Source organism: Balaenoptera borealis (genome assembly GCF_965194805.1).
Source record: "Balaenoptera borealis genome assembly, chromosome: 21".
In the NCBI taxonomy this organism is placed as follows: Eukaryota; Metazoa; Chordata; class Mammalia; order Artiodactyla; family Balaenopteridae; genus Balaenoptera; species Balaenoptera borealis.
This window is the reverse complement of record NC_138880.1, coordinates 8,740,234-8,753,729: the sequence shown is the minus strand read 5'-3', so window position 1 is coordinate 8,753,729 and position 13,496 is coordinate 8,740,234. Positions and strand designations below refer to the sequence as shown.

General features: G+C 42.0%; 1 pseudogene across 1 annotated transcript; it reads right to left on the bottom strand.

Annotated features, from left to right (window-relative positions):
* Window positions 1–2,092: 2,092 nt before the first annotated feature.
* LOC309619619 (dnaJ homolog subfamily C member 14 pseudogene) lies at window positions 2,093–9,927 on the bottom strand (annotated as a pseudogene). The gene has a single exon. The product of its transcript is annotated as a dnaJ homolog subfamily C member 14 pseudogene (transcript).
* Window positions 9,928–13,496: the final 3,569 nt, after the last annotated feature.

Genomic DNA, 13,496 nt, shown 5'->3' with positions numbered 1-13,496 from the left:
AGGTATTTCTTAATCTTTAAAATGATTTCTTGCTAAGTAAATCCATCTGCCAGGTTTCATCTTGTCTCTTCAGAGTACTTTTCTAGGTGCTAGGGCAGTATTTTCCCTCAGCATATTATATATGAATATCAAAATCCCAGGTATGTTCAGAATGCTAAGATCAATGCATTTGCTAAAATATCGATACAACAAGAGCAGCTGGCTTGTTCTGTTCCCTGGGGGGGAAAAAAGGCTTCCTTAATATTCCTGGCAGATCTGTCATCTCTTCCTCAAGCCAAGTGACAAGTGAGTTATACAATGGGGCTTCAAAAGGTTCTAACCATATTGTACAGCAGATGCTCTGAAACTATTATTCAGAGGGTCATTCCAGGACCCCTATTGCCCTCTGATTCCCTTGAAGCGATTTATGACCTACTCTCTCTTTGCATCAGTTACATTATGACTACATTAGTCCAAAAGATGCATTAACCTTACCTCTACTTCAATTTCTCTGAATCCTCATCCCCCCCGCACACACGTACCTCACATCTCACCACCATATATACACATTATGCTCTTTCATATATTGTCTAAAGTTTGATGTATACTGAACTTTTACCTAATTCACTAGTCCTGGTGCTTTCTGCTTTTGTGCCGCCATAAATCCTCCAGCACCTTTCATTTTGGATAATGATCTTTCTTCCCATTTCTATTTCATCTTATTTCCCAATCAATCTCAGCTTAAAATTAACCTGGGTTAGCACTTCACACAATGCTCACCTTATATGAAATTCTATAGGTCGTCCTTCGATCCACATTTTAGAGGTACTCAATAGTGTTCATTCTAATGCGACTTTCAATGAAATCTTATCTTTGACATATTGAGACTACAAAATACTTTGAATACAAAATACTTTGCATTTATAGATCTTGTTGAATTCATGACTGTTACCTACACAACAGCAAATCATGAAAATTAGGGTTGGAAAAGTCTTATTAGGACTGAGAGTCCATCCCCAGAGGCTGTGTAAGAATGTTACTTATAATTCAAAATTTATTAAGCCCCCAAAATGCACTAGGCTCTTTATAGAACAAAAAGCTGGACAAAGTCAGAGCCTAAGTTATTTATAATAAGGCACCATCGCCTTGTTCATTTTTCTCTTTAAAGGACTCCAGAAATGGGACTTTGAATGTTTTCCACAAACAACAATTCTATGGCTTGATAAATTTTTCTGATGAGAAGTTTATTCCTGGTATCTAAGAGATGCTTAATTCACCTTATGCCAGTTAATAGTCAGGAGTAAAATAAACCTACCTATGAACCTAGAACATGAACCCTGGGAGTAACTTCTTTTAGAGTTTCTCTCAATTTCTTTTCCTATCTTGAAGCAGGACAGAGGAAAACCAATTCACGACAAATATTTGTTTACATATTTTATAATAATTGAATAGCTGAATAATGCTTCCGTGCTCTTTCTTTTCTCCCTCTTTTGATAAAATACATTTGTAAATATACCTGTCACTTAATACAGTACATTACACAGTATTTGACACATGATCAGCATTCAATAAATTTTTTTAAGTGTATATATAAGACAGTTTTTTCAATAACATATGATTGCGGTATGTATGACTTATCTTTGTATTGTTAGACTGAGAATATGAGGGAAATATACTAGTACTTTGAGTATTCACCGTGCTTTATAAAATCCACTGGTTCAAATACACAGTTCCTTAGTGAATCTCTAAGATATACAGATTCCCAAGACAGAGTGTAAGTTAACCAACACTCAAACCAGGAATTTTTTTTTTTTGCCAGTTATGTATTTATAGAAAGATAATCCCCTGGCTTTAAATAGATATGTACATACAAATATGAACAAACTTAAAAAAATACAAACCCTTGGCTCATAAGGGGGCTGCCGGGAGCCCCTCTATCCTTCCCCCTCACCGGAGGGCAGAAGGCGTGAATCTGTTTTTTAAAAATTATTAGTTTTGGCCATCCCTGCAGCAACAAGCATGAAGCTGGGTGATTACCCACGAGGGGAGAGTTCCCACTCTCTGAACTCTATGTATCTCCTATAATTAGGGTTACATGCTTTCTTGTTCTGTCTTTTTACTAGTATATTGGGGCAAAGGAGGGGGCTCCCTCCTGAAATGGGTCAAGAAATAATACAGACACGTTTAAAAAGAGGGGGGAAAGTGTCATCTGCTTTAGAAGCAAAAGACAAGACAAAGGGATACAGACCCCAGGGAAATACCCAGTTCCCACACTACTATGGGAGATATGGTCCAGCCCAGGTCCAGGCCCTTAGGTTCTTTGTTCTATTCACCCCCTATTTCTTTGGTATTGTCAGAAGACAAGATTCAGTTCCTGGGTGCTGGTGGAGGAGGGACAGTGGTTCCAGGGCTTCCTAAAAGTACTGAGTGAACAATTTGAGCTTAAAATTTTACCTTTTTTAAATATTTAAAAATAAATCAAACTCCATCCTGTGCTCTACACAGCCCTCTTGACTCCCTGACATTGATTTGAGGAAAGAGAGGGGTGTCAACGTTGGAAGGGCGTCCTCACTTTCTTCCACCGCTTCGGTTTGGCTTCTGCCTTGGGTACTGTGCTGTTGGGCTTGGAGGCTGCAGTGGTCCCAGGGCCCAGCTGAGGAGCTGCAAAGAAGTTCCCTTTGGACATCTGGCCTGGGGGTACTTGAAAGACCTGGCTCAAGAAATCCTGAAGGTCAGCAGGAGGGGCACCTGGGGTAGCTCTCTGCCGCCCACTGGTGCCTGGCCTCCGTGAACCAAATGAGATGTGATAGGGGGCTCTGCGGGTATCTGGGGAGATTCCCACACGCTGGCATCCAGCCCACTCTGTGATGTCATACACCTTTCTCTCCATCAGCGCAAAGTAGGTGATCTTGAGGCCCAACATGCTTGACTCGGCCCCAAAGTCTCCTTCCTCAGCAGGATGCAGCCTGTTACACTCAGCACAGTATCTGGCACTCCTAGGTTCCCGGTCCATTTCAAACCTCCTATGCTTTCCCTGGCATCGGCCACACATCATAGTATTCATTGCTTCTTTGAGGTCCTCCTGCAGCTTGGACAGAAACTCATTCACTGACCGGCTCAGCTCATTCTCTGTCATTCGCTTCGTCTCATATTCCTTCCACCTTTCAGGGTTTCTGACAATGTCCCAAGCTGCCCGCAGAACCTGGAAGGCCTCCTCAGGCCGGGGATGATTATTTTTGTCAGGATGAACCATCACTGCCAGCTGCCTATAGGACTTCTTCGGTTCAACATCCGATGCTGTGGCTCCAACCCCCAACACATGAAAAGGGTTTAGCTCATCCTCAGGGACCCCAGCCATGGTCAACAGTCGAGCCACTTCCTCTTCAGGCTGGCATAGCGGCCACTAGCTACAGGTGCATTCCCCTGCCTATTGGTCCTCTGCTCGACCCAAGGCAACTCCAGCCAACCCCACTGAACTATTCTTACCAGCTGCTGCCACGGCCTGCTGTCTCTCAGCAGAATCAGGCACCGCTGCCAGGTGGGAGAAGCCAGCCAAGAGAAGAGCCAGGTGGCTTTACCCCTCCGGCCTAACCGGTCACGCAGTCCCACCAGAAACCGCCAGCCCAACTGTAGCCAGCCCAATAAAAGGGCCAGAGCCAGGAAAAGCAAAGCACCCAGTAGCCTAAAACAGGTGAACAGCCCTGCCCCATAGCAAAACCCTTGGCTCGGAAATCGGGACATCACCTGGGCCCCGCCCCCCAGCCGCCTGGCCCAGACTCCCACCCAGACCCAAAAAAAGGTCCAGATCGCTGCCTTTCAGCTGCCTGCGTGCATGGATGAGATGGCCACGAGTTTCCACGTACTGCCCCACTAATACCAGCAGTTCCGTCAGCCGCCGGCAGCCTGCCCGTCCACGCTGACGCAGTTCCTCCACCCCCACACTCCCAGTCCTCTGCGCTTATCTGCCCGACTCCGTTTCCGACCCAGCCGATGTCGACCAGGGGATCTGGGATCTCTGCGTCCACCCTCCCGAGTTCCCTCCTCGGCTGGAACACGGTGCTGTCGTCTCCGGGGTGCAGGTTTCTTTCCACTGGGCACACGTGACGAACCACTGGGAAACTTAAGAGGTTCCCCCTCATCATATTCCTCTTCCAACTCTGCGTCTTCCCCCAAAGCTGGAGAGGTACAATGGTGGCAAAAGTTGCTAGAAGAGCTGTCTCCTCCCTCAGAAGGAGGCCCTTCAGGGATTCCAGGGGTTCCCTGGAAGTTACAAGCAGATGGACTGGAAAGAAAAGAAGGCTTCCCATCCTCCTGGTAGCCAGCCTCATTCTCTCTGGGGAGTTCCTGGTCCACTCCTGACTCTTCTGAAGATGCCTCAGTCTCATCAGGGTCCTCTCCGTCCCTAGGGGGTCCTGGGCCCCTTGGAGGGCCGTGGCTTGGATCTGACCAGTGGGCTGGATTTGGGGGCTGCGTGTACTTCGGACTAGAGTGCTCTGTGAGGCAGCGGGTACCATTAGGAGCAGGCCCAGCTGAGTCCCTGAGTCCTGAGAATGTAAGTATGTCAGGGTCCACGGCGGGTCCTAAAGTCCTGAGGGAGGCACCACCACTCTGGTGGCTCCACACAGCCGTCCTCCTCCGGGTGCTCCCGGGCCATGACCCCAGGGCTTGCTGCAGATTTTCGGTCACAGCCATCACGGTAAGTTCCGATGCCGAAGAGCGGCGGGAACTCCTCCCCCTCGAGCAGGTGGGCCGAGGGCCAGGGGGAGCTAGAGAGCAGCTCCCCCGGCTCCGCCTCCCGTCCACTCCACACCGGGAGTTTTGATTCCCATTCATTTTGACTGAAATACATCAATGTCTACTGGGTGAGGAGAGGTGGTGGGAATTATCAAGCAAACTAGTCTTGTCTCTCTTTTTTTTTTTCTTTCACTGAGTTGAGTGAACTGAGAAGTTATTGGTCTCAGACACAGACTTATTATTTAAATAAACAAGGAGATGCTACAGAAACTGTATAGCCAGTTGATGAACTGAATATATTATTGCATCTCATGACTATTTCAGTGCCAAGATCCATGTATTCAATGCAAATACCTCGGGCTGCAATTTATAATCCATTCTCTCATCTTGGCTCCAGAAATAGAGTGATGATTATGTTGTACTTAACTCCAAGATATTTTTAAAATCTCATGGTATTTGCCATATAATAAATGAGACACCGATCCTCAATTCTCCTGCCAAAGGGAAAATGGACACTGCTTACAATCTATCACACCCTTTCTCATATCTCCCTTACTACATCCTCACCCTAACCTAGCAGGCGACACATGGAGATGTATCATTAAAGTATTTGCCTGAAAACCAAAATATTTATCCTAAAGCAAATCTAATATTCTTAAATCTGTAGCCACAGGAGGTGAAGAAACGAAGTGTGAAAGTATTTGCATTTGAAAGTACAAAGATCTTCACTATTTAGATTAAATGATAGGCAATTGCAATAAAGTTTCGATGTGTTAGAAGCCTTGTTAGGAATGTACGTATGGGAGAAACCTGTAACAGCTCTGGTCTGCTAGTTGCAGGCGTGTGCTCTTAGATCTGCTACGAACTAACCGTGTGACTTCAGAAACAACACACGTGCCTATGCTTAGTTTCAGTTCATTTGCTTGTAAAATAAAAAGATTGAACTAGATTCTTCCCAGGGTCTTTGCTGCTAAGAAATCCCATGTATTTTTATTTTTATGCTTTAAAAATATTTTACAGATCTTAATATGAAACAGGATATGATTTGATTCTTGATATCATAACTATATACAATAAAAATCTGATATGACATTAAACATCGATAAGGTAAATATGAGGAATGCCATTCCTTACTGAGCATTGGCATTTAATCCTTGTCACTTTTTCACACCCCTGTAAGGACTGCATCGGTGTGCTACTTTACAGATGAGGAAACTGAAGCTGAAAGCAAATAAAGAATTTACTGTGTCACACTGTCTACTAAGAGGTGGAGCTGGGGTTAGAAGCCAGGTCTAACTGTAAAGCCTGTGCTTTACATCACACCAGGATGAATCAAGCAACAAATTAGAGTCTGGTCCTGTATTTCCAATTTCCACTTTTCTATTCCAGGAACCACTGGAACATTATAATGATACCTAATATACATGAGTCTTTCCACTGTACTAAACGCTGTTTAAAGCACTTTTGTGTGTTATGTCATTTAAATTTACAACAATCCTAAAGGGAAACAGGAGGACAAATGGACAGAGAGGTCAAAGTCACAGATGTAAGTATGAGAGTTAAGATTTGAATCCCTATGTCTAATGTTAGAGCTTTACACACAACAACTCTGGGTTTTAAATGGAAGTTCTTTCTTAAGCAAGTAGAGAAAATGCTTACAAAGCTGGGTTACTGCATTGTTATTTGAAAGAAAACCACTTCTTGGTGTCAGTCTTATTGTGGATCTAACTTTCAGGTATATCCAAAAGTAGAGTATTTTGCCAAATCACTACTCTCATGCCTTAGGTGCTCAAAAACATTTCCATCTGTTATGGCTGCGCATCTCCCTGCTTTGCCCCTATTTTGACTTCAGTATTTATGTCTAACCTGTTCCCTTTCCGTATGTAGCCTGTGAAGGGTTCCAGAAAACTCTAATAGGTTTTTGTTTGTTTGTTTTTGGCCGTGCCACGTGGCTTGCGGGATCCTAGTTCCCTGACCAGCCAGCCGACCAGGGATCGAACCCGCGCCCCCTGCAGTGGAAGTGCGGAGTCCCAGCCACTGGACCGCCAGAGAAGCCCCTCTAATAGGTTTGTGCGGACCATCTCAATAGTGAAGATAGCTTCAGTATTTTCAACAGTTGCATATTTAGTAAGTGATACGTAATTTTACATGTGTAAAATGAATCATACTTTAATGCATTTTAAAGTACAGGAACCAAGAAGTAAGTGTATATATATAAAGAAGAGACTCTTTTTGTTTGCTTTTCATATGTATCTGCACTGGGTTCTCAATTTTTTTCACATATCAAGTTGTTGTAAAGGTTGCCATAGCAGAAAAATTTAATGTTTGGGAAAGACCATTTCTTAGGTTTGCTTTCTAAGGAAAAGAGTCATTTCAAGCCCTGTTGACATGTCACTCTTCGGTAAGATTTTCATTTATACTAAACATGCCTGACGTATCATCTTCACGGTCTTCTGTGACCTGGAAATGCTAAATTGTTCATTTCCGCAGAAGGGTTATGCTTCTGGCTGTGACACAGTGAATAAATCCATCATACTTCTGTCAGAAAGTAGTATCCCAATTTAGATTTCTTAACCCAAACAGTCTTACTGTGTCCACAGATAAAAACTGACATGAAAGAAAACCAGTTATTGACTGAATTCATCAAAGGTTTCCTTTCACCATCTTCAACCAACCAGCTCATGAAATGTACTCACTTTGCCGGGCCAGATTGTATATGTCAGGATAGTCTGAAAGGTCATTTGGCCCCTGAGAATATTTTCACCTTACACAGTGAAAAGTCAAGTGGCATTTACCCCTATTACCTCCTTAATGTAATAAATATTGGCCACTGATCTTGATTATTTAGCCTCCGAAATGATACAACCCTAACCCTAACCCTAATACCTCCGCAGCTCCACAGAACTGCTTGTTTTAGCTGCAATGCTCACACTCACTTTTCTCTTTCAAACCTTTGCATAAATATCACTTTCTCTGTGAGGCTTGATCTGATCAGGTCATTTTAACCTACCCCTGTACTCTCTATCTCTTCCCAATTCATTCTTCTCAACAGCGCTATTACATCTGATGTTCCATATATTTTTCTTGTTTTTAGTGCTCCCCACATGAATATATGAATTCCATAAGGGTAGAGAGTTTTGACTCTTTTGCTCACTGCCATTTCCCTAGTTCCTAGCACAGTCCCTGGCCCATAGTAGGTGCTCAGTAAGGATTTATTGAACAAGCGAGGGAATGATATCCCCCCAAATAAAGGCTTGTAACATTTTTGGTATATCCTGTAATGTCCCAGATTTATATCTAAATATATCTTCTTATCAGGGATAGTCTACGAAGGGATTATTTTCTTTTCAAAACAATAACAAATATGTTCATTGGAACATTTGGCATCTTTTTTCAAAGATCTCAAAAGTCCAGAAACCTGGGAGATGCACAGTTTGTGTCCTACTCTTGATCCACCATTGTCTCCAGCTGACTTTGTTCAAATCACTTAGATGTCAACTGCTCAAGAAAGTAAAATCTAGGCTAGAGGCTGCCATTCATAAAATAAATGATATTACATGTGAATAAATACAGGCTTACATTAAAAAAAAATCACTTAGATCTCAGAACCTCAGTCTTATGGGAATGTAAATTAAAGGACATAAGCTAAATGATGCCTAGTTTTGTTCCACACTCTGAAATTCTATGATTCTTAGGATATTTTCTTCCATCTACTCAATGTTTTCAGCATTTCCTGTGTATAGAACATGTACTGGTTGATAAATAGACAAAATACAAAACCTAAGTGCTTACTCAATAGATATAGAAAATAAGGAATCAGGCAGATCTATTGATATTATCCAGGTTTTTATATGTAAATTTATGTGAAAGTTATTCAAAAAGTCAAATGCTTCCTTGCCATCACCTCCAACATTGACACTTCTGAACCTGTGAATTACACCCTACATAAGCACGGCTCCACGATTCTTTTTTTATCTAGATTACAAAACCACTGAACTGTCTTTTCATCTCAGATGCTCTACTGAACATACTATACAATTTTTCAACACCATAATTTGATCTGAGAACATCTGCAAAAAATCTGTCGCACATTTTTTCCACTTCTCAGCACTTGACTTCTGAGCCTCTCCATATCAGGCATTCTTGCACAGTTTCTGTGACATTTTATTGAGCAAACCACCAGAAACACTTCTGTAGAGCTCCAATAGGACCAGAAAATGAATCTGATTAACGACATCGTTAACGGAATTCTTAATTACCTGCTCAACCTATGGATCAATCTGTTCTTTTAGAAATAAGAATCTTATGGCATTTCCCCCACTGTTATTCCTTATTTGAAATTCTTCTTATATATAATCAAGATTATCCCATGCATCTATTTATTTCCCCAAATAATCTAAGTTTCTGGGAAGAACTGCAAGGCTTTCCCTGTGGTTGGTGTTTGAAAAAGTGAGGAAGTTTAACTAAACATTCAAATTTTACCTCAGTCATGCACACATAAAACCTGATGTGCGCTTTCTCTTGTTGTATTTGTTTATTCTATGCCTATTAGTCTTCCAGGTCTCATTTCCTCTTTTCCCCAGAAATTCAGCAAGAAATGCCACCATGTCCTTTGATTCCTGCCCCCCTCATTTTCCTCCCTCCTTTATTACTTGCATCCTAATATTCATTTATTTCCATCTTATTTTCTTATGGATTTCTAGCTATCTGCAACTTTCCTCTATTCTATTTATCCTTGGAGGATTTTATTTTTTATTTTCTGGTTCTGACAGTCTGGGTGGCTTGAACAACAGAAACTTATTTTCTCTCAATCCTGGAGGCTAGAAATTCAAGACCAAGGTGTCAACAGGGTTGGTTTCTTCTGAGGCCTCTTCACTTGGCTGTAGATGGGCACCTTCTCTCTGTATCTTCAGAAGGTCTTCCCATTTTGTGAATCTGTGTCCTAATCTTTTATTCTTATAAGGATACCAGCTATATTGGATTAGGGCCCATCCACACGGCCTCATTTTACCTTAATCATCACTTTAAGTACCCTTTCTCCAAATACAGTGACATTCTAAGGCACTAGGGGTTGAGATTCAACATATAAATTTTGGGGGAAACAATTCAGCCTATAACCGGTTCCCTCCTTTTTCTTTCCCTTTGGTTATTCAGCTACTATTTTTCTGTGCTTTCCTATTTTATTTTTTATAATTTGTATTTTTACTCTGGTCTCTATTCTTTTTTAAAAAGACTTTGGAAAGTCCCTTTTTTTTTTTTTTAAATGATTTTTTTTTTAATTTATTTATTTATTTATGGCTGTGTTGGGTCTTCGTTTCTGTGCGAGGGCTTTCTCTAGTTGTGGCAAGCGGGGGCCACTCTTCATCGCGGTGCGCGGGCCTCTCACTATCGCGGCCTCTCTTGTTGCGGAGCACAGGCTCCAGACGCGCAGGCTCAGTAATTGTGGCTCACAGGCCCAGCCGCTCCGCGGCATGTGGGATCTTCCCACACCAGGGCTCGAACCTGTGTCCCCTGCATTGGCAGGCAGACTCTCAACCACTGCGCCACCAGGGAAGCCCTGGTCTCTATTCTTTAGACCTATCCCCTTTCATGCCTCACGGACAATCTTATTCCCATTAATCTCCAAGGCCACTCACTGCCTAGAATCCCAGCAATAACAAACCTTTGTACCTTTTGGTTTTGAGACTAAAGAAAGGAGTTAGAAGATAAGACATGAAAGTGATGTATGCCTGCTCCACCCTGAACCAAATGCTGGGAGGTGTTTTCCAGCCAGCCTACTGCCACAGCCAAGAACAAAAAGGGAGGCAAAAGGCCAGGCTGCCAGATTTTATCTTTGTGTTTGTTTCCATGAAGGACTAGAAAGATATTATCAATTTTGTTCACTTCAGACTTGCTGCTGACTCTTCACTTAATAACTGAGCAGAAATACATCTGCTCTTTCATTGCCACTGTCTTTGCAGAAGGAAATGCTATGATCTTACCTCATGAAGTACTGCTCAGTGATTGTGTAGCTGCAGAACTCCAGAGAAGCTCTCCTTGCTTTTCTTACTCAGAGGAATGGGGAGACCAACATTCAGTCCCTGATTAACCGCTTCCTCTTTCAGTGTCCACCTCCATTCTCTTGCCCCAAGTGTTTGTTGAATCTGAGCCTTCATTCTTTCTCCCAGTCGAGAGTACAAGAGAGAGGCTACTACTCTTGGGACGTATCCTGCTGTGTTCAGTCAGTCCTGAGTTTCCCAGCAGGCAGAGAAGACATATGCTTAGGACACTCTGCAAAGCAGGAGCAGCAAAATGATGTTTGAAAGAGTCTTAGGTTTAATAATGATTTTTCCTAAGAAAACCATAAAATGAGAAATCTTTGGGGGGAAATGAGATCTTTATTGGACTTTCTTACTTTTATTTTACATCTTGGTATTATTATTTTGTAATTTTTAATTACATATCTGGGAAGAATGGGTGCAACACAAGCTGCTCAGTGCCATTCTTTCTAATTGTCTTGGCCCAGCTTGTTTTCTATTTAAAGTGCAGTCAGAAATGATTAATTCTTCATTTTAAGAAGCTTGAGTACAAAGTGTTTTAAGTGCTCTTGACTGGAGTTAGTTTTCAAAGGCATTGAGTTTGAGTCATTGATAAAAGGAATGATTCAGAATAGTCACTGTTTCTGGGCTTGTAGCATTTTTATTTCATTGTGAATTGTACAAATATTTTTTCAAACGCCCTTAAATTCATACCTATTGATGTCTTGATGTATTTAGTTCATGGGAACCAATCCAAAATAAATTCTTAGGATGCTTCCCCAAGGATTAAAGCTATAGAGTGATAGCTCAGTCCTTGGCCTGACCCCATCTGGAGGCTTGGGCTCCGTGTAGACTCTAGGACATATCCTCCTCCCATCAGGGAGAATTTAAAGAACTCTAGGTTCAGAGTAAAGGAACCATCAAATTAGCCTCTTTGCCCCTCTTGGTCTCAAGGTCCAGTAACTGAGTTCCAGTACTGGTAAACTTTCAACTTCCCAGACCCTCTGGGATTGTAGCCTTTCTCCCACTCTTACCAAAAAACTTGCTTTCAACTCTTGAATTACAGTGTCTCTTCACCAACAGAAGCTCATTCAATTTAAAGACAACACTGGGGAGGACTTACAGCACATATTAGCTCTGTTTTTTCTAAGCATCTTCTACTAGTTCTACTAGTGAGGAAATTAAAGCTCAGTGATTTGCCCCAAATCCCACATCTTGAAGCGAAACCTTCTGATTTGGCATGTATTGTTCTAATCTCAGCTCTACTTTTTCTCCCAAACAGACCCCTATACCCTATAGATAGTGTGCTTCCTGTTTTCCACAAATAATTTGACACCCAATTAAAGTAGAAAATTTCTAATGGGATTTAGACACCCAGTGATTATTCAAAGCAAAAATTAGAAGAGTCAAAGCATCTCGTCTGGATGTTGGAGCAGCTAAATGCCCTCAGAATCCAATACAGACTCCAGGCTTCCGTGTGGAGAAGAGGAAGCTAGTACTGGCACCTACTTGCCACCTCTTGCCCCACTCTTGCCCTTATTACATCACTTACAAAAGCACAAGGTTGAAAGTCTAATGCCGATTCTTGTCCACGCAAACTGAAGGTGGCTTTGGTTTAACTTCCCTTGCGTAGCAATTTATAATACTATTTTTGTGTTGAACACTACAAAGAACAGAATGTAAAGTAAATACTAGAATAATTTAAGAGTCAATGTTGCATTTACTAGGATTCTGCTTTTAGTTTATCTAAATATTTTCCGCCCAAATGAACTTTAAATGACTTGTATACAGTGTATATCCCCATCTCTACAAGAACCACTTGAATAATGTTGTAATTAATATGCACAGTCACAGAAATGTGTCCCATGAATATAAATACACTATCCACATAGTGTACCTACATTTATACTTATTCTCTAAAATAAGCATCAACTGACATAGCCGGAGTGATGTGTACAATCGGTAGCAGAATACTGAGCATGCAAAATGTGCTAAAAAGGAGGCATATGTGGTGGAGCCAGTGTTGAGTATGTAGCAACACGAGTGATGGGAGTCCTCTGTAGTAAAGTCCACTGGATGGGGCGCATCTTGCTGTGTGAAAAGCTTGCAATGTGTGAACACTGACGTATAACAGTTGTAGGAGCAAATGATTTAAATGAGTCTCTACTAAAACCTCCAGAGGTCTGTAACTGATTTTTAGTTTTAGTTTTACATCAGAGCAAAGCAAGAACAATTGAAAGAACTTTTTAAGGCAGAACTTCCTTTTTGCTGCTGGCTGTGTCACTTGCTGGGAAAAGGGCTAAATGGTCAGAGCACCAGCATGCTAGCTTTCCCAGCAGGCAAGGAGGAAGAAGGAGGGTTTATGAGTGGCCTCGGGTCTGGTCTTCTGTAGGATAATACCTGTGACAAGTGGGGAGGGGGCTGGTGCCCATCCTCACAGTGTGGTCGGAAATAGGAACAGGAAACGTGGGGCATTTTCCTCAATTAGTTTTATTTTACAGATGTGCAATTTGAGATCCCAAAAAGCAGTGTAACTGACTTAGGATTGCACAATTAGTGAATGGCAAATCCAGGGCCATATCTGGACTTCAGAATCCTCTGCATCTACGTGTTTGGTGTTTGGAGACAAGGTAGGAGATGAAGATATTCAACTGAAATTCAATACATGAGGCTACAGAGTAATTCACATCCAAAAAGTCTTTACTGACACACTGACCTCCAAAAAATGAGGTAGAAAGTGAGCACTGATATCCAAGGGACCAATTA